Source organism: Schistocerca gregaria, chromosome 8 (assembly GCF_023897955.1).
Source record: "Schistocerca gregaria isolate iqSchGreg1 chromosome 8, iqSchGreg1.2, whole genome shotgun sequence".
Classification (NCBI taxonomy): domain Eukaryota; kingdom Metazoa; phylum Arthropoda; class Insecta; order Orthoptera; family Acrididae; genus Schistocerca; species Schistocerca gregaria.
The window spans coordinates 439,649,848-439,671,759 of NC_064927.1; the positions used below are offsets into that span (position 1 = coordinate 439,649,848).

Genomic DNA, 21,912 nt, shown 5'->3' on the forward strand with positions numbered 1-21,912 from the left:
TTGAAAACGCCTGGTCAGTGGAGGCCGAGCAACTGGCTTGTCACAATACGCCGTTCACTACTCTTAATGAACTGTGGTATCGTGTTGAAGCTTCATGGGCAGCTGTACCTGTGCACGCCATCCAAGCTCTGTTTCACTCAATGCCCAGGCGTATCAAAGCCGTTGTTACGACCAGAGGTGGTTGTGCTGGGTACTGATTTCTCAGGATCTATGCACCGAAATTGCGCGAAAATGTAATCACATGTCAGTTCTAGTATAATATATTTGTGCAATGAATACCCGTGTATCATCTTCGTTTCTTCTTGGTGTGGCAATTTTAATGGCCAGTAATGTAGTTAATCTCAACACGCCTGCATGTTTTTCTATTGGGAATCAATAATGCCACGGGATGACAAAACAGGTTGTGGGGAAGTGCGGTGTCTTTCGCTACGGCCGACAAATGCAAGGTGGGAGTACAAGTGCTCCAGCGTTCCTCCAGGAAGTATCTCGTAGAAGCACGGCAGGCGACGTCATACGCCTCGCACTCGCTACTCGCCCTGGCCTCGAGTCACGAGCAGCGGAATCTGACTAGATCGGCAGGCAACAGTCGGCTCTGACGTCAGAGACCTGCAGCCTCCGAGAAGGATGACAAGCCGGCAAAACGTGCACGGCCAGAGCGGCGTATCAAACGCGAGCACAATGGGCGCAACCTCTCGAAGGCCGCGCACAGATCTGTAGCGTGTGGGGGGGACGGGAGGAGAGGCCCTCAGCCGCCCTTCATAAGACGGCGTCCGGCGGACCAGTGAGCACCCACCTGCTGCACCCACCATGGCTCGCTCCGCCACGCTCACCGCCCTCTGTCTGGTGCTGCTCGTTCTGGCCGCCGTCACCACCCAGCACGCAGTCGAGGGTAAGCCAACAGTCTCATTCAGTTACGTGAATCGAGAAGCTCCAATTACGCAAACATCAATATTTTTTTGTGTTCAAACATGTTCCGACACATTCGTGCCATCATCAGGGAGAGACTGCAATAGAAGGGAGAACCGATAGAGGTACTCAGGGTACCCTCCGCCACACACCGTCAGGTGGCTTGCGGAGTATGGATGTAGATGTAGATGTAGAGTGTTTTATTCAGTTCTGTAAAATGTAAACATGTTTTAAGTATTAATTGCTTGGACCAATGTTAGGCGTAAGACAATTTGCCCCAACGCAAAAGAGGACAGATGTCATGAAAACGTAATCCCAAAACGTAACTGCGAAATATTTTCGCGCAACAAGATTACGTTTATACAGGGCGCATCAGCTGCTCCTACCGATTTCGTTTTCATGCAACCCGCGTTAGTATCAGGAATGGTATCCAGACAGGCGGCAGCCACATAACCGATATAAGTTCCCCTTCAGAGTTTTGGGCTACGGTTAGCAAACGGGGTCATATTGTAAAAAATAGCCGGCCGGGGTGGCCCAGCGGTTCTAGGCGCTACAGTCTGGAACCGCGCGGCCGCTACGGTCGCAGGTTCGAATCCTGCCTCGGGCATGGATGTGTGTGATGTCTTTAGGTTAGTTAGGTTTAAGTAGTTCTAAGTTGTAGGGGACTGATGACCTCAGAAGTTAAGTCCCGTAGTGCTCAGAGCCATTTTTTTGTAAAAAATATAAGTGAGGATAGGCCATGAGTTACAAGGCATGTATCTTTCGTCTGCCACAATTATGCCAAGTGTCTCCAATCTTCTTTTTGTGTGTGTAATTAGCGGTGCAGTAGACAGGTTTTGGATGTCTCTGTAAGTTTATTCCGCTTTTGGTACTTAATCTTTCGTAAAAGGTCGAGAAACATTGCCTTATAAAGTGTGTTTCCCCAACGGAAACAACGAACTTGACAGAACATATCAAAATGGGAAGCATGGAAGTAACAGGTTTCTGGTATATAACACAGCAAAAAGATTAATATTCAGGGTAATTCAGCTCCCGTACCGATGTCGCCTTCGGTAACCCTACATGACACAACTATGTTGTTGGGCAGTTCACTCCGGAGGTGTGAAGCACATTGTCAAAATGTTGTACGACTGGCAAAGTATACAGAGACATCTTACCCCTACGTATAAATTTTGCTTATTAAACTACTTTAGCATACTAAGGCGGCGAGTCACATATTAATCCTTTTATTGAGTTATACACCGGAAATTTGTTACTTCCACACTTCCCATTAAGATCTGTTAACTTCGTTGTTCTCGGTAGTGAAATACACTTTATAGTGCAACGTTTCTCAACCTTTCATGAAAGATTAAGTATTACAAACGGACATCAAAAATCTGTATGGCTACATCGCTAATTACGCAAAGAAAGACTGGGGACTTGGACATGTATGACACATGTAAAGCTTATCTTGATCCAAGAAAGCCGTGTAATTCATGGTCAACCCACCCTTGTGGCTGATCGTAAATGATACTGCCCATTACCTGTCCGGAAAGTTGCTTTTAATGTGTTTTACAGCTTGGGTAGTATTTTACAAAATATCGTAAGTCAAAATCTTCAACTATGTTCCTCCTCACTGCACTTTACTAAACATCTAATAGCTTCATCTTGAGTGGTTCTGTAAAGAACGTATTGGCCGTCCCTCTTCTTGAAGTTGATTCCACCTTGGTGCCCAGAACATTTTTTTTCCCTCGTAGCCATGAAGCGCTGATTTAGATATTTGGGGCAGTTGTCCAGCTTTTCTTACGATCATTCCTCTAGACACAGCATTAATAGCCTTCTTCGCGGGGTCTTCATCATCAGAGTGATGAAAATCTTAGACTCGCTGTTTTCTAAATGACATAAAAAATAGACGAACAGGTTGTTATAGCATTGAGATAATAGCTTTTGCTTTATCTAGTGATGTAAACGTTGTTAAAATTGCTTTCAAACTAAGAGAAACTTTTTCTCGGCGTATGTCCATGTTAACCTCCGTGTCGCTATTTACCCCATTTTACAACACTTGAATGCTGAGATTACTGAAGTAGCAAAATTTGTTTGGCAAAAATCCGATATCCCAAGTAGCACGCTAATTTGCAAACCTCCGTACTCACTCTCGTGTTTAGTATAAAGGTTCCACAGTCAATGACTGACAACGGAATATTCAGCTCAAGAATAAGAATGTGTTTTTATTAGTTAGGAAGTTTTCCGGTCATTCCAAGCCTCCAGAATGTTCGAGTGTAGTAACGTTTGACGCGTTACCGTTTCCTCATTTGCCACAACGTCCATGATATAGTTGGGTTTAATAAAACGATTTTACACCCATTAATTGGTGTGGATAGAACATCTTTCTTGAACAGTTTCCCCTCCTCCTCCTTACGAATACAGTGACAGTTGTAAGGAAATCTCCACAGCACCTCTCTTCAAACTGTGCACTCACATCCCAGATGTGTGACATCAGTAGTCATCAGTTAACAGAAATAGACAGTACAGCAGTTAACCGCCCCGAAGGCGACCGCCATAGTGCCAGTAGTGTCAGTGTCGCCCTAACCGCCGTCTGCTTCACGTCTGCTGTGCAGCGAGCTACCTTAATTTAAGTATTATCTGTATTTTTCTTACTTGTCACTTCTTCTTCTGCGTGTTTTTGCTTTTAGGAAGCTTTAATAGTAGAGTGCTATTAAGTGTTCCATAGATCTCGTGTTTGTTTTGAATACAGTCAGAGTCCCTTTAGTCAGCCATAGTGCCAGTAGTGTCAGTGTCGCCCTAACCGCCGTCTGCTTCACGTCTGCTGTGCAGCGAGCTACCTTAATTTAAGTATTATCTGTATTTTTCTTACTTGTCACTTCTTCTTCTGCGTGTTTTTGCTTTTAGGAAGCTTTAATAGTAGAGTGCTATTAAGTGTTCCATAGATCTCGTGTGTGTTTCGAATACAGTCAGAGAGTCCCTTTAGTCAGCCATAGTGCTCGTAGTGCTAGTGTTTGTTTTCTATACCGTCCAGAGACAGGTAGTGCTATTTTCCTTGTTTCCACAAGAAGTGGTTAGCAATCACAGTTTAGTCACTAATCAACCGCCTTTAGTGAATTAGCAGTCTAGTTAAAAGCTGATTAACACTCTATAGTAAATTGATTTCTTAGGATGGCTAGGATGTGTGGCTGCTGTGTACGGACGCAGGAGGAGCTGGCCACTCTTCGCGAACAGCTGAGCGTGTTGATGGCTGCGGTCAGCCGTCTTCAGGCTGCTGCCTCGGAGTGTAGCGGCAGTGGGGAGTCTGGTGCGTCGCATGGTGCACCCCAGGTGTTAGATGCTTCACCCACTGTCCCTGCTGTCGAGACATCTTCGCGGGTACCGGGCGCGGTTGGGCCACCCTCTCCCCAAGGGGAGTGGCGGGTTCAGCGGCGTTCGCGGCGCACGAGGCGGAGGGTCAATGTGGAGGCTGGCCGTGTGGCATCGCCCGCTCTGCCTGTGAGTGGACATGTGGCTGCTCCTTCAGCAAGGTCCGAGCAGGCACACGGGGGGAGGGGTTTATTAGTTATTGGGAGCTCCAACGTTAGGCGGGTGATGGAGCCCCTTAGGAAAATAGCGGAAAGGTCGGGGAAGAAGGCCAGTGTTCACTCTGTCTGCTTGCCGGGGGGTCTCATCCGAGATGTGGAGGAGGCCCTACCGGCGGCGATAGAGAGCACTGGGTGCACCCGACTGCAAATTGTTGCTCATGTCGGCACCAATGACTCTTGCCGTCTGGGTTCAGAGGTCATCCTCAGTTCGTACAGGCGGTTGGCGGAGTTGGTGAAGGTGGAAAGCCTCGCTCGCGGGGTGGAATCAGAGCTAACTATTTGTAGTATCGTTCCGAGAACCGATCGCGGTCCTCTGGTTTGGAGCCGAGTGGAAGGCTTAAACCAGAGGCTCAGACGATTCTGCGGAGAGCTGGGGTGCAAATTTCTCGACCTCCGCTATCGGGTGGAGAAATGTAGGGTCCCCCTGAATAGGTCAGGCGTGCACTACACGCCGGAAGCGGCTACGAGGGTAGCGGAGTACGTGTGGAGTGCACATGGGGTTTTTTTTAGGTTAGAGAATTCCCTCCCTAGGCCCGACAAGACGCCTCCTGAGACGCGGCAAGGCAGGAGTAGGCAAAATGCAACAAGGAATAACAATATTAATGTGCTAATAGTAAACTGCAGAAGCGTCTATAGAAAGGTCCCAGAACTGCTCTCATTAATAAACGGTCACAACGCCCATATAGTACTAGGAACAGAAAGTTGGCTGAAACCAGACGTAAACAGTAATGAAATCCTAAACTCTGATTGGAATGTATACCGCAGAGATAGGCTGGACAGTGAAGGGGGAGGCGTGTTTATAGCGATAAGAAGTGCAATAGTATCGAAGGAAATTGACGGAGATTCGAATTGTGAAATGATTTGGGTGAAGGTCACGGTTAAAGCAGGCTCAGACATGGTAATTGGATGTCTCTATAGGCCCCCGGGCTCAGCAGCTGTTGTGGCTCAGCACCTGAAGAATAATTTGGAAAATATTTCGAGTAGATTTCCCCACCATGTTATAGTTCTGGGTGGAGATTTTAATTTGCCGGATATAGACTGGGAGACTCAAACGTTCATAACGGGTGGCAGGGACAAAGAATCCAGTGAAATATTTTTAAGTGCTTTATCTGAAAACTACCTTGAGCAGTTAAACAGAAAACCGACTCGTGGCGATAATATATTAGACCTTCTGGTGACAAACAGACCCGAACTATTTGAATCAGTTAATGCAGAACAGGGAATCAGCGATCATAAAGCGGTTACTGCGTCGATGATTTCAGCCGTAAATAGAAATATTAAAAAAGGTAGGAAGATTTTTCTGTTTAGCAAAAGTGACAAAAAGCAGATTACAGAGTACCTGACGGCTCAACACAAAAGTTTTGTCTCAAGTGCAGATAGTGTTGAGGATCAGTGGACAAAGTTCAAAACCATGGCACAATATGCGTTAGATGAGTATGTGCCAAGCAAGATCGTAAGAGATGGAAAAGAGCCACCGTGGTACAACAACCGAGTTAGAAAACTGCTGCGGAAGCAAAGGGAACTTCACAGCAAACATAAACATAGCCAAAGCCTTGCAGACAAACAAAAATTACGCGAAGCGAAATGTAGTGTGAGGAGGGCTATGCGAGAGGCTTTCAATGAATTCGAAAGTAACGTTCTATGTACTGACTTGGCAGAAAATCCTAAGAAATTTTGGTCCTATGTCAAAGCGGTAGGTGGATCAAAACAAAATGTCCAGACACTCTGTGACCAAAATGGTACTGAAACAGAGGATGACAGACTAAAGGCCGAATTACTAAATGTCTTCTTCCAAAGCTGTTTCACAGAGGAAGACTGCACTGTGCTTCCTTCTCTAGATTGTCGCACAGTTGACAAAATGGTAGATATCGAAGTAGACGACAGAGGGATAGAGAAACAATTAAAATCGCTCAAAAGAGGAAAGGCCGCTGGTCCTGATGGGATACCAGTTCGATTTTACACAGAGTACGCGAAGGAACTTGCCCCCCTTCTTGCAGCGGTGTACCGTAGGTCTCTAGAAGAGCGAAGCGTTCCAAAGGATTGGAAAAGGGCACAGGTCATCCCCGTTCTCAAGAAGGGACGTCGAACAGATGTGCAGAGCTATAGACCTATATCTCTAACGTCGATCAGTTGTAGAATTTTGGAACACGTATTATGTTCGAGTATAATGTCTTTTCTGGAGACTAGAAATCTACTCTGTAGGAATCAGCATGGGTTTCGAAAAAGACGATCGTGTGAAACCCAGCTCGCGCTATTCGTCCACGAGACTCAGAGGGCCTTAGACACGGGTTCACAGGTAGATGCCGTGTTTCTTGACTTCCGCAAGGCGTTTGACACAGTTCCCCATAGTCGTTTAATGAACAAAGTAAGAGCATACGGACTATCAGATCAATTGTGTGATTGGATTGAGGAGTTCCTAGATAACAGAACGCAGCACGTCATTCTCAATGGAGAGAAGTCTTCCGAAGTAAGAGTGATTTCAGGTGTGCCGCAGGGGAGTGTCATAGGACCGTTGCTATTCACAATATACATAAATGACCTGGTGGATGACATCGGAAGTTCACTGAGGCTTTTTGCAGATGATGCTGTGGTGTATCGAGAGGTTGCAACAATGGAAAATTGTACTGAAATGCAGGAGGATCTGCAGCGAATTGACGCATGGTGCACGGAATGGCAATTGAATCTCAATGTAGCGAAGTGTAATGTGATGCGAATACACAGAAAGATAGGTCCCTTATCATTTAGCTACAAAATAGCAGGTCAGCAACTGGAAGCAGTTAATTCCATAAATTATCTGGGAGTACGCATTAGGAGTGATTTAAAATGGAATGATCATATAAAGTTGATCGTCGCTAAAGCAGATGCCAGACTGAGATTCATTGGAAGAATCCTAAGGAAATGCAATCCGACAACAAAGGAAGTAGGTTACAGTACGCTTGTTCGCCCAATGCTTGAATACTGCTCAGCAGTGTGGGATCCGCACCAGGTAGGGTTGATAGAAGAGATAGAGAAGATCCAACGGAGAGCAGCGCGCTTCGTTACAGGATCATTTAGTAATTGCGAAAGCGTTACGGAGATGATAGATAAACTCCAGTGGAAGACTCTGCAGGAGAGACGCTCAATAGCTCGGTACGGGCTTTTGTTGAAGTTTCGAGAACATACCTTCACCGAAGAGTCAAGCAGTATATTGCTCCCTCCTACGTATATCTCGCGAAGAGACCATGAGGATAAAATCAGAGAGATTAGAGCCCACACAGAAGCATACCGACAGTCCTTCTTTCCACGTACAATACGAGACTGGAATAGAAGGGAGAACCGATAGAGGTACTCAGGGTACCCTCCGCCACACACCGTCAGGTGGCTTGCGGAGTACGGATGTAGATGTAGATGTAGAAAGAAGTCCGTCGAAACGTCGGCAGTTCGGTAGCTTTAGTGTTTTATAATGACGCGGTCTAACACCCTAAATTATTTTATTCAAAACTTTGGCGTTTGACTGGATTAGCGTAATAAGTTTTGGCCTTACATGTTAACAGGTCAGCATAAATCTATTTTCTTCTTTCGCAAGCTATGTCGCGTATAAACGGAGGGTGATTTCACACGTTAAACGCTCCTCTTTTAGCTGACCATCCCCAAAAGCTTTTTCGAAAAACAGCCTTTAGTGGCTTGGCTGAGAAATTGTCTCCTCGACTAGTATCTATCTATTTCATAACGGTATTCTTTTCATTTTTTCTTTACAGATATTCCGCAGCTGCTAAGGAAGTCAAGACAGATTTTTTTAAGATCGATAATGTAGTCTTCAATTTACTAACTTTACTTCCAGATCCGAACGCCACAAAATTCAGTACGATGTGTGGCAGGGGGTACATTGTGTACCAGTATCATTCCCTCCCCCTGCCTGTTTCATTCGCGGATGTCACGCTGGCCGACAGGTTGTCGCTCCCCTTTATCCCATTTTGGACCCTGACTCTCTGAATTTTAAGAGTCTGTTGAGCTGTTCTGTGAAGCTTTCAGTCCTTTCTATCTCTTTCGTTAACTTGGTAATGACTCTAGAAAGTCGAATCAGCCTCATCGTAATAATAATCATAATCATCATCATCTGCCCATCCATTTACTTGGTGATGTGGTCTCTTTGAGACGGCACGCAACAAAGGATCACAGCAGGTTCTACCATTTCTGCCGATAATGAGCTTCCCGTTGCAAATTTATTGCATCCAGCTGTCTTTCATAGGTCTCCGGTCAATCTGCTAAGTGTGTTTCCTTCGTTCTTTTTTGGTAAATCTACATCTACAAGGGCGGGCTGACCATGAATTACACGGTTTTTTTGGACGAATATAATCTGTGGGCTCAAGTCTAGGATTTTTTTTTACCATCTGTCATCGTTTCTTCGAATGACATGACCGTCAATACCCATTTCAAGGTATTCGCTCTTAGCACCACGTCATTGAACGCTTTTGTACGTCTGAAATCTACTGTTTTCTTTCAATCCTTCTTTGTGCTTCTCAGCACTGATCTTTCCATTCCTCTTTGAACTACTATGACTTTTCTAGCAGAGAACTCAATTAGTGTCCATATCTCACAGCCGTAATTCATTATTGGTAGTATAAATCAATCAAGAACTCTTTTCTTCTGCTCAGCTGACATCTCAGGTTTGAAAACAGAAGAGAATCTTCCATGAGCTTTCCAGCTCAATTGAATACTTCAAAATAGTTATGGTTTTTAGTATCTTTTTAAAAGTACAGGTTCAAAGAGATAGACATAATACTGCGACCATTTTCAGTTGTGTACTTCCGAGGCATATATTTCCCTCCAAAATCCATTCATTCATCGTGATCTTGGTTTTGTCATAGTTCATTTTTATACTAATGTGGGAGCAGACCATTACAATTTCGTTAGCTAATATTTGGAAGTTCTATACTACTTGTAAATAAAACGATGTCATCAGCAAATCTCAGATTATTTCTTTCCCAGAAATTAGATTCCCTTCGTTTCCCAATTGAGTTTAGCTATTGCTTTTTCCAGGACTGCTGAAAATAGTCTTGAAGATACAGAGTCACCTTGTTTTACCCACTTTTCAATGGTAGATTCATTGGTTTCTTTAACAACACTCACGAACGCTGTGGAAGTTTGGTCATCTTTTGCGAATCTACTAATCCGCCACGACTAGATTTCAGTAGTCTTCCAGCTCCGACATTTTTAACCATTCTCTGACCTCCAGCATCTTTCCAACAGCCTGGAAGTAGGAACTCATAAAGAGCTATGAATAAACAGGCCACACTTACGTTACTTTTTGGATCTCAGCAAATCTTTTGACACTGCCGACTTTGACATTCTACTTGCTGAACTTAGAAGTCAAAATTTTTCTTCGAGTGCTGAACATTGGTTCCACTCGTACCTTACATCCTTCCACAATGTGTAATGATTGGAACAAAAAGGTTACTGTGGAAGGATGTAGTATAAGGGTTTCCACAAGGATCAGTACTGGGATCATTACTGATGGTGTGTCAACTATTCTCTAAGACTGCAGATATCACTTACACGCTGACGACATTCTTACATTTAAGTACAAATCCAGCAAACCCGTGCACAGTCATCCGGCATGTAAATGTCGATTTACTTGCCATATCAGTTTGAGTGCAAAGCATAGTTCGAAACTTAACCCATCTAAAAGGCAAGCACTCTTAGCAGCTTACAAAATACATATTAACCTTCAGTTCAGAGAATCTCTTCCACCATTAATCCTAAACGGCACAAAAATAACCATTCCTTCCTGTGCAAAGAACTTGAAGATAGTTCTAAAACATCATTTAGACTTAACTGTACACACAACTCCAGTCAGCAAAAAGGCGTCAGCGTCACTTCATTGAAGCCAGTAATATAAACAAGTATTTCCTTTCGAGCTTAGAAAGAAGTTCGTAGAGACATTAATTCTTCAGTATGATGGTTCCATTTGTCAAGAACTTTCGTACGGAACCTCGTGCAGACTGCAACTGGCGACGAATTCTATGTGCGACACATTTGAGACGTACGCTTTTTAGGCCATATCAACGAGCCTACGAACAGTTATCACGGCTACGTACCGATAAGCGTAGAAAGTATTATACTGTGTTAGCTCGCTTGTCTTCTCAGTCATTGCACTCCTTATTTATCTTTATTTCTCACTCTCTCTGAACAGATCAGCAGAAATACTCGCTCTCAACAAAGTAAAATTTTCTCATATAGCACTGCCATGTTTTCTAAATAGTTTTCTGCATCAGGAATCAGACTTCGGTAAGTCTTCCTCCGAATATCAGATAAATTAAATTCCTGTCAAACATCAAAAGGCAGCTAATGGTCCATCTTCTATCACAACTGCCATATCTCGTACATGCTGTGGGGTTCATTCGCGTCAGACCCTTCCCCCATAACTTTTCCCAAACCTGGTCGGCAGAGTCTTCTGTTTATATAATACTCTTTCCTAACAGCCACTTGTCACTGTTATTTCTATATTCTCTTTTCCTTCCATCTGACAATGCTAAACAAGGCTTTAAATGAGCAGTTCTCTTAGACTGTTCGCAGATGATGCTGTAATTTACCGTCTAGTAAGGTCATCCGAAGACCAGTATCAGTTGCAAAGCGATTTATAAAAGATTGCTGCATGGTGTGGCAGGTGACAGTGAGGTGATCCACCTGAGTTCCAAAAGAAATCAATTGGAATTCGATTACTAGATAAATAGTACAATTCTCAAGGCTGTCAATTCAACTAAGTACCTGGGTGTTAAAATTACGAACAACTTCAGTTGGAAGGACCACATAGATAATATTGTCGGGAAGGCGAGCCAAAGGTTGCGTTTTATTGGCAGGACACTTAGAAGATGCAACAAGTCCACTAAAGAGACAGCTTACACTACACTCGTTCGTCCTCTGTTAGAATGTTGCTGCGCGGTGTGGGATCCTTACCAGGTGGGACTGACGGAGGACATCGAAAGGGTGCAAAAAAGGGCAGCTCGTTTTGTATTATCACGTTATAGGGGAGAGAGTGTGGCAGATATGAGACCTTTTTACGAAATTTCAGTCACCAACTTTCTCTTCCGAATGCGAAAATATTTTGTTGAGCCCAACCTACATAGGTAGGAATGATCATCAAAATAAAATACGAGAAATCAGAGCTCGAACAGAAAGGTTTAGGTGTTCGTTTTTCCCGCTCGCTGTTCGGGAGTGGAATAGTAGAGAGATAGTATGATTGTGGTTCGATGAACCCTCTGCCAAGCACTTAAATGTGAATTTCAGAGTAGTCATGTAGATGTAGATGTAGATGTAAGTGATATCATTTGAATGCCATCTACTGTTATTATTATTGTTGTTGCTGTATTGTTTCGTTATTATTATTATTATTATTGGAAAACTTTTGTAATATCTTCGGTTTGTGTTATTCCTTATCAGATATAATAGCAGCAATAAATAAGCAAAAACCAAATAAGAAAATAAAGTGCACTGGACAGAAATTCCTTATGTTCAACGATTATGACTGATTTCAGTGACTAAACTTCGGTCATGCAGAAAAATAGTGTCAGGTTTTGCTCTAATTCTATTGCGTCAGACGTTTCTTTACAAATCAACCTGTACAATAAATCAACTGAACTTCTCAGCTTTTCTTTGTGTTTTACTTTGTTTTTAAATACTGCAGGTCTCCTGTCTTTACACAGATTATTAAATTCCAACTGCCTTCTAAACTGATTCTTTGTATTTTATCGTGAGCAGCTTGAATAAATAGTCTAACATGGTTATGGATATATAATTTGCAAGTACAGTATTATCTTTGTTCTGAAATAATATTTTGATAATTTCTGCATTCATGTGATTGGTGCTGTTTTACGGTATAAGCACTGCGGAAAATCGTTGCAAAATCGTCGAAATGGATCGGTGAGATCCTTAGCATGCTGTTGGAAGCATTGCACCAAACACTCAGCCTGTCTCTTGCAAACAACACAAAGTTTCCGTGACAATGCTTTACGTAATTGTTTTTTAATATGCCTGACAGCGGCAGCGGCGCTTTGAAGGCCATGACCTCGAAGCACTGTCTTCCCAATCTATCGGTGGCCCTGAGAGGAAGAACGCACAGCGCTGAAAAGTTCGCATGAAAGTACGCCTGGTCTTTGCTTTCGAAGAAGGACATGTTTACCAGACAGTACTATTTTTATACGTGTTTGTAATCCACTATTGAACTCGCAACGCACTGTCTCGTGTGCCTGTGGTATGCACGAACGTGAAGAGCAGACTTTCTCCTATCATCATCCAACAAAACTCGTCTAATTAATGACAAATTCTTCTGAATAGTGCAATGCGAGAGGCAACAATACTTATTTACCCTTGTGGTTTTGTTAATGTAATGTATGCACGCGAAACAGATAAAAGCACTGCTTTCAACAAATGAAATAAAAATCACAGAAATTATTTACTTGTCGATGTAGACGTTTTCGTCCATGGGTTTTTCTACTATGACACTATTGACACTGGGTTATTATTATTATTACTGATGTTTGGGCCCTACTGGACCACGCGATGTACAACAAGGGGTATGTTAAGCACTTCGTTTCAGCTTTCGTTTGTGTCCACATTACGGTCATTCTTTCAGAATGGGCTCTCCTCTGCTCGTCAGGTTAAGTTGCTCCGTTTCTTGGATTTTCCTGTCTGTCCAATTATCCACTCGTGAATTTTCCGCCTAAATATTTTCCTGCCTTGTATAGCTAGTTGTGTTATGCCTGATTCGTCATCTTTTACTGCACCGACCCATCTTAGTGTTCCAATTTTTGCTTTTCTCCGTGTAATTCTACAACCAATCTACTTAACATGGATTGTAACGTTCTAATAACATGGCCGTAGAATTGTAGCTTGTGTTTTGTGCTATCTGAATACATGCCGAAATACTTTTCAATTTCTTCATTTGCTCTTTGTATGTACTGTGATGCTAACTGTGGATTTTGTTAATGCTTAGAACTGAAAGCAAAATTTTAGCGAAATAAAGCCGCATCACATTGACAACAGCGAGAGAATATTATAGCAACTAAAAGTTGAGTTTTGGAATTAATGATCTAAAATCCTGCGTCGTCTAATATTTTTAAAGATTAAATAAATGTCATCTTCATCGAAATCATTGGTAGGATCGTGAAGTCGCTGTAGAAGAGTGGAGAAGACTGGTGACACAAGACAGTGTTAATGTTTAGTTTCATTGCAATAAAATTATTTTCATGATAATACACATCGATAGTCGGAATTCATAAAGAAGATTAGATTGCTCGACTACATCTGCATCTACATGACTACTCTGAAATTCACATTTAAGTGCTTGGCAGAGGGTTCATCGAACCACAAGCATACTATCTCTCTACCATTCCACTCCCTAACAGCGCACGGGAAAAACGAACACCTAAACCTTTCTGTTCGAGCTCTGATTTCTCGTATTTTATTTTGATGATCATTCCTACCTATGTAGGTTGAGCTCAACAAAATATTTTCGCATTCGGAAGAGAAAGTTGGTGACTGAGATTTCGTAAATAGATCTTGCCGCAACGAAAAACGTCTTTGCTGTAATGACTTCCATCCCAATTCGCGTATCATATCTGCCACACTCTCTCCCCTATTACGTGATAATACAAAACGAGCTGCCCTTTTTTGCATCCTTTCGATGTCCCCCGTCAATCCCATCTGGTAAGGATCCCACACCGCGCAGCAATATTCTAACAGAGGACGAACGAGTGTAGTGTAAGCTGTCTCTTTAGTGGACTTGTTGCATCTTCTAAGTGTCCTACCAATGAAACGCAACCTTTGGCTCGCCTTCCCCACAATATTATCTATGTGGTCTTTCCAACTGAAGTTGTTCGTAATTTTAACATCCAGGTACTTAGTTGAATTGACAGCCTTGAGAATTGTACTATTTATCTAGTAATCGAATTCCAATTGATTTCTTTTGGAACTCAGGTGGATCACCTCACTGCCACCTGCCACACCATGCAGCAATCTTTTATAAATCGCTTTGCAACTGATACTGGTCTTCGGATGACCTTAGTAGACGGTAAATTACAGCATCATCTGCGAACAACCTAAGAAAACTGCTCAGATTGTCACCCAGGTCATTTATATAGATCAGGAACAGCAGAGGTCCAAGGACGCTTCACTGAGGAACACCTGATATCACTTCTCTTTTACTCGATGATTTGCCGTCTATTACTACGAACTGCGACCTTTCCGACAGGAAATCACGAATCCAGTCGCACAACTGAGACGATACCCCATAGGCCCGCAGCTTCATTAGAAGTCGCTTGTGAGGAACGGTGTCAAAAGCTTTCCGGAAATCTAGAAATACGGAATCAACTTGAGATACCCTGTCGATATGAAAATGCATAAAGGATAGCGCGCTGATGGCCGGCGATCGATACGTTACCAAACTAACCGCTTCCAACAAATCTTACAGGCTTAAACATTAATAATTTTTTTTACAATATTAGTAAAACGGGTCAACTACATGGCTAAACAATGAATACGTAGTTAAGTTATTACTCAAGCACGAGTACAGAAGTGACAGATACATGACCTCACAAAATTGGCGGTCGGAACAAGAAGGAGTCAATAAGGAGAAGAAGGCTTTTCGTGCTTCGCTTTTCTTGACGCAAAACAGATAAGATCGTAAATCGTAAAAAAACGACATCATTCAGGTATCTAGAGATAAATTTGTTTTCAAGCATACGATTCTATCCCCGACACTGTTAAAAACATTGATTCTCTACAGTTCGATCCTTCTAGAGAATAACCTGGACTTAAAATTTTCCTTATTACTTTGCGTTATCTTTTTCGCATTTCTTCAGTGTCTGTCTTTCTGTTTAAAACGAATGTCTCACCCTGATACAGACACTGCGATGTAGTCCAGAGTTTGGTGTCTTCTGAGAAGCTTTTTTTTTCGACGTCTCTTCTAAGCGTCAAAACTGATAGTTTTTAGAATTTTCGGCGCCAAATTGTTGCTGGAAATATATAAATATATTTTTCAAAATATATTTCGAACCCTCCTCTTTCTGCCGGTTAATTAATAATTTCAATTTATCTCGAGCTCTTTGAAAGTGCTGGCACTGAACTGCCATGTCGTCTGCAAAAGATAACCAGTCCACCGTAATAATGGTTCTTCCCACTTTTATTAGTCTGTGAATTTTTAGCTCTGATTTTAGTTTCCCCCACTCTTGAATTATTTTTTTTCTAAGAGTTAAAAAGCAAAGGAGACAATCTATCATCTTCTCTCACTCCTGTTTTAATTTCAAAATTTTCCGACATATCTCCTGTGAAGTTTACCTTAGTTTTTGTATCGTTTAGTATTTTACTAATAATGACAGTGGTTTTTGTTTTCAGACCTTGTTGTTTCAGAATTTGGAAGAGAGACTTCTGTTAACAGCTATCACAAAACGTAAATGAACATTAACAAATTCATCCATTTAAACGTTTAATTACTTACAGATCTAGTTCCACGACGAGTGCCCTTCTACTATTTATTTATTTATTTATTTTGAGTCATCAGTCTTCTGACCTGTTTGATGCGGCCCGCCACGAGTTGTTCTCCTGTGTTGACTTCTTCATCACAAAGTTACACTTGCAACATATGTCCTCAATTCTTTGTTGAATGTATTCCGATCTCTGTCTTCCACTACAGTTTTTGCCCTCTATAGCTCCCTTTAGCACCACGGAAGTCATTCCCCGATGTCGTAACAGATGGCCTATCATTCTGTCTGTTTTCCTTGTCAGTGTTTTCCACACTTCTTTCCTCTCCGATTCCTCACCTTATCAGTCCACCTAATTTTCAACACTCGTTTGTAGCACCAAATCTTAAATGCTCCCATTCTCTTCTGTTCCTGTTTTGCAATAGTCCGTGTTTCACTACCGTACAATGCTCTGCTCCAGACGTATATTTCTCAGAAATTTCTTCCTCAAATTAAGGCCAATGTTTGATACTAGCCATACTTCGCTTGGCCAGGAATGCCCTTTTTGCCAGTGCTCGTCTGCTTTTGATGTGCTCCTTGCTCCGTCCGTCGTGGGTAATCTTGCTGCCTAGATAGCAGAATTCCTTAACTTCACCTACCACGAGACCATTAATCCTAATGTAAAGTTTCTCGTTTTTCTACTACATTCTATATTGTTCATATGCTTTCCCATTTCTGAGTTTGAGAAACTGATTCAACAACCACTCCCCCCCTCCCCCCCCGCCCCTCCCATCTCCCCGTATTGAGGGAGATACTGAGTTGAGAGAAATGAAGTCGTCAGCATTTTCGATCGCAGTTTTGCAGTAGTACGTATTAACAAATGAAACTAAGCGTACTGTACAACAAATGGATCACTGCCGCGAGATATCACACTATTACCGTGTAACGCTCCCGCAAGCCCTGCGAAAAGCCACAATTCTGCGAAGAAGAGAGTCTGCACGTTTACTCAGGTGTGCCATACCCAGCTGCAGCCATTCATTCATTGTTTGATCCCGTCGAGTTGCCACATTGTGGGGACGTAGGCTGCTACATTTCACCCGCTGTTTTAAAAAGTCCTAATTATTTTCTGTTCAATTAAGATAGTGTGATTCAGCGGAACGATAAAGGTGTGATAGGGTACCTACAGCTGTTCCAAATACACTAACGGAAAAAAGATCGCAACACCAAAAAATAAGTAATGTGCAGTAATGAAATTTCGGGAATACATTCGCCTAGGTAGTATATTTAAGTGGTTAATATTGCAAGATCACAGGGTAAGGTTGGCGCGAAGTAAGTCACTGCAAGCGTGAACTGCTGTTACATTAATAACCGGTATAACCGCTATAATGTTGAATGTAAGCACGCAGACATACATGCATTGTGTGAAACAGGTGCCGGATGTCAGTTTGTTGGATGGAGTTCATGCCTGTTGCACTTGGCCTGTCAATGAATGGACCGTAAGTGCTCGTTGTGGATGACACTGGAGTTGTCGTCGATGATGTCCCATATGTGCCAGTTTGGAGATAGGTCTGCTGATAACAGGCCGAGGTAACATGTGCAGACCTTGTAGAGCACGTTGGGTCACAACAGCGATTTGTGGGGTGCTGGAAAACACCCCCTGGAATTCTGTTCATGAACAGCGGCACAACAGGCCGAAGCACCAGACTGACGTACACTTTTGGAGTCAGGGTGCGCAGGCTAACAACGACAGTGCTCCTGCGGTCACACGAAATCGCACCCCCCCAGGTGTGCGTCCAGTGTGTCTAGCACACAGACAGGTTGTTTGCAGCCCTTCAGCTGACCACCTTCTAACCATCACGGCCATCACTGGCACCGTGACAGAACCAGCTTTCCTCAGAAAACACAACAGAGCACCACCCTGCCCTCCAACGATCTCTCGCTCGACACTACTGCAGCGATGGTTTGATGTCAGTGGAATCTATGCTACAGGGTGACTGGTTCGAAGCTGTCATGAAGTAACCTTTTTGTAACAGTTCGTTGTGTCACTGTGGTGATAACTGATGCTCAAATTACTGCTGCTGGTGTAGTACTATGGGCCAGAGCCGTACTTCGAACGCGACGTTTTTCCCTTTCGGTAGCGTCAAGTGGTGGTCCGGGGCCGAGTCTTCTTGCGACCGTACTTTCTCGTGTCCACCGCTGACAGCAGTCATTTATAGAGGCTACACACCTGCCAAGCCTTTCTGCAGTATCGCAAAAGGAACATCCAGCTTCCCGTAGCCCTATTACACGCCCTCGTTGAGACTCGAGTGTTGATAGAGGTCCCTTTGCCTTGACTAACGTCAGCCCACCACGTCCATTCTCAAAAGTAACTAACACTCACGATTGTTACAGCGTGTAATTAAAATAAAACTGATTTGTGTCCTCACAGTGGTGCTAATATCGCCAAATTTATGCGATTGGCGCGAAATTTGAATAGACATCATCTTTCGTTTATGTCACACAATTCCTTCTTGACGTCGCAATTTTTTTCGGTCTGTGTAGTAGCAGATGATATGTTCCCCACCATTGGACATTCAATATGTGGACATTCAATAAGAACACAGCCCAGGTAAACGATGCAGAACAAGTTTACTAATATGTTCAAATGTGTGTGAAATCTTATGGGAGTTAACTGCTAAGGTCATCAGTCCCTAAGCGTACACACAAATTATCCTAATGACAAACACACACACATCCATGCCCGACGGAGGATCCGGCCGCGCTGGTCTCGCGGTTCTAGGCGCTCAGTCCGTCGGCCACCCAGTTAGCACAGAGGTGAAAGGCCCCGAAATAGCACCAGATACACTTTAAGACCAAAAAAAACCAAACGATGCAACACAAAGGAGCTGTACAAATTGCTCACAAAATCTTTGGCAGCTAGACGATGACTGTGTGACGCTGCAACGCAATTTCTACATCTACATCTACATTTATACTCCGCAAGCCACCCAACGGTGTGTGGCGGAGGGCACTTTACGTGCCACTGTCATTACCTCCCTTTTCTGTTCCAGTCGCGTATGGTTCGCGGGAAGAACGACTGTCTGAAAGCCTCCGTGCGCGCTCGAATCTCTCTGATTTTACATTCGTGATCTCCACGGGAGGTATAAGTAGAGGGAAGCAATATATTCGATACCTCATCCAGAAACGGACCCTCTCGAAACCTTGACAGCAAAGTACACAGCGATGCAGAGCGCCTCTCTTGCAGAGTCTGCCACTTGAGTTTGCTAAACATCTCCGTAACGCTGTCACGCTTACCAAATAACCCTGTGACGAAACTCGCCGCTCTTCTTTGGATCTTCTCTATCTCCTCCGTCAACCCGATCTGGTACAGATCCCACACTGCTAAGCAATACTCAAGTATAGGTCGAACGAGTGTTTTCTGAGCCGTCGCCTTTGTTGATCGACTACATTTTCTAAGGACTCTCCCAATGAATCTCAACCTGGCACCCGCCTTAGCAACAATTAATTTTATACGATCATTCCACTTCAAATCGTTCCGCACGCATACTCCCAGATATTTTACAGAAGTAACTGCTACCAGTGTTTGTTCCGCTATCATATAATCATACAATAAAGGATCCTTCTTCCTATGTATTCGCAATACATTACATTTGTCTATGTTAAGGCTCAGTTGCCACTCCCTGCACCAAGTGCCTATCCGCTGCAGATCTTCCTGCATTTCGCTACAGTTTTCTAATGCTGCAACTTCTCTGTATATTACAGCATCTACTACGTCATTTATATATATTGTGAAAAGCAATGGTCCCATAACACTCTCCTGTGGCACGCCAGAGGTTACTATAACGTCTGTAGACGTCTCTCCATTGAGAACAAAATGCTGTGTTCTGTTTGCTAAAAATTCTTCAATCCAGCCACACAGCTGGTCTGATATTCCGTAGGCTCTTACTTTGTTAATCAGGCGACAGTGCGGAAGTGTATCGAACGCCTTCCGGAAGTCAAGGAAAATAGCATCTACCTGGGAGCCTGTATCTATTATTTTCTGGGGCTCATGAATAAATAAAGCGAGTTGGGTCTCAGACGATCGCTGTTTGCGGAATCCATGTTGATTCCTACAGAGTAGATTCTGGGTTTCCAAAAACGACATGATACTCTAGCAAAAAACATGTTCTAAAATTCTACAACAGATCGACGTCAGAGATATGGGTCTATAGTTTTGCGCATCTGCTCGACGACCCTTCTTGTAGACTGGGACTACCTGTGCTCTTTTCCAATCATTTGGGACCTTCCGTTTCCCTATAGACTTGCGGTACACGGCTGTTAGAAGGGGCGCAAGTTCTTTCACGTACTCTGTGTAGAATCGAATTGGTATCAGGTCAGGTCCAGTGGACACCACGCAGCCGGCAAAGATAGTAAACAGGGGGGACATGTAGATACTAGCACATAAAGTCCTTGCAAATTACACTCCGTGTACTCAGTTGGACAGCAACTATTCCTCGCAGACAGACGCGTAAACAGTACACGCAAACGTCAGAATTTGAGAGAAGACGTGTAGCTGAGCTTAAAGAAGCCGGTTGGAGTACTCGACATTTGAACAGGAGTGATAGCACTATCAGACGATGTTACAACGAATGGCTGGAGCATGGCCATACCTAGGGAGTCGACAAACGTGAGTATCGAGCAATCGTCAGGGAGGCACTCAGAGCTCCGGGTTCATCATTATCATCGATCCGACGTGCAACTGGTGCTTCAGTGATCGCATGAACCACTTGTAGGCGGTTAACAGAAAGGAGGGCTGTGCTCACTACCATTGACATTTGCACATCATAAAACCGGTTTGCAGTGGTGTCGGGCACATTCGGCCTGTAACGTCACTGACTGGAGTAGAATTGTCTTCAGCGGTGAGTACCGTTACGAACTGAGCCCCGACGGCCAGCGAAGACGTGTCTGGAGAAGCAGCGGAGAGCAGTTGGTGTAAGCAGGCTCTTTAGATTCTTATATTGGTAACGCCACCGCCACCTAGCGCTCTGTATGAAAATCACTGGCTGTGCCGTGAGCAGTCTTTGGCTGGGTGGCATTGTTGGAATTTGCTATTGTAGTGTTGGGCAGCTGGATGTTAACAGCGCGTAGCGTTGTGCAGTTGGAGGTGAGCCGCCAGCAGTGGTGGATGTGGGGAGAGAAATGGCGCAGTTTTGAAATTTGTAAGGCTGTATGTCATGAACTGCTATATATATTATAACTATTAAGGTAAATACCTTGTTTGTTCTCTATCAAAATCTTTCATTTGCTAACTATGCCTATCAGTAGTTAGTGCCTTCAGTAGTTTGAATCTTTTATTTAGCTGGCAGTAGTGGCGCTAACAGACTGCTTTCGTCTTCACTGTCATTTCTCTGTTTACTTTGGAGCCTACTATTACGTTTTTCACACGCCATTATTGTCACAATATTTCACACGACAACACAAAAAAACACTATTTGAAGAGCAAAAATAAGAGAACACATTAACATAGCACTGAAAATAATATCTCGTTAATTCCAAGCGCAGCTGCGAAATAGTTGCTGCAAATCTACATGCATGCCACAACTGTTTTACTGTACAACAATGAAAAACTACAACTACAAAGGAAATTCTCTCTATAATTACGCGCTAGCAATAAAAAATAGCCACACTAATTACAGAAACTACAAGAAAAAATCGGAAGATTCCAGTGAGGTATGCTCGGCTAAGGGTCGACATATGAAACGTCCCCTTAGAAAAATTATACATGACTGTGCTTAAACTGACACACAATATTTTTTTGCGCAACGCAATCTGACTTTTAATAATCCCTACAAAAGAATGGCCCTGATTAACAATAACCTATACCTTTCACAAATCACTTACCTTACAAAAATCTTCGTTACTAGAACTACTGCAATACAGCGAGCGCCTGTGCGAGCGAGCAGCGAAACCTGCTGCTTATGGAGCGGAAACTACTGCACCGTTTCATTTGATCCATTGAAGAC

The 21,912-nt window shown here is 43.3% G+C and overlaps 1 long non-coding RNA gene across 1 annotated transcript in view; it reads left to right on the forward strand.

Moving 5' to 3' along the window:
- The first annotated feature begins 771 nt into the window (after positions 1–771).
- Positions 772–21,912, forward strand: part of LOC126284936 (uncharacterized) — a 32,205-nt gene continuing 11,064 nt past the window's right edge. The window contains exon 1 of the long non-coding RNA XR_007551578.1: positions 772–889. This is a non-coding gene — a long non-coding RNA (uncharacterized LOC126284936). The remainder of the gene's footprint in view (positions 890–21,912) is intronic.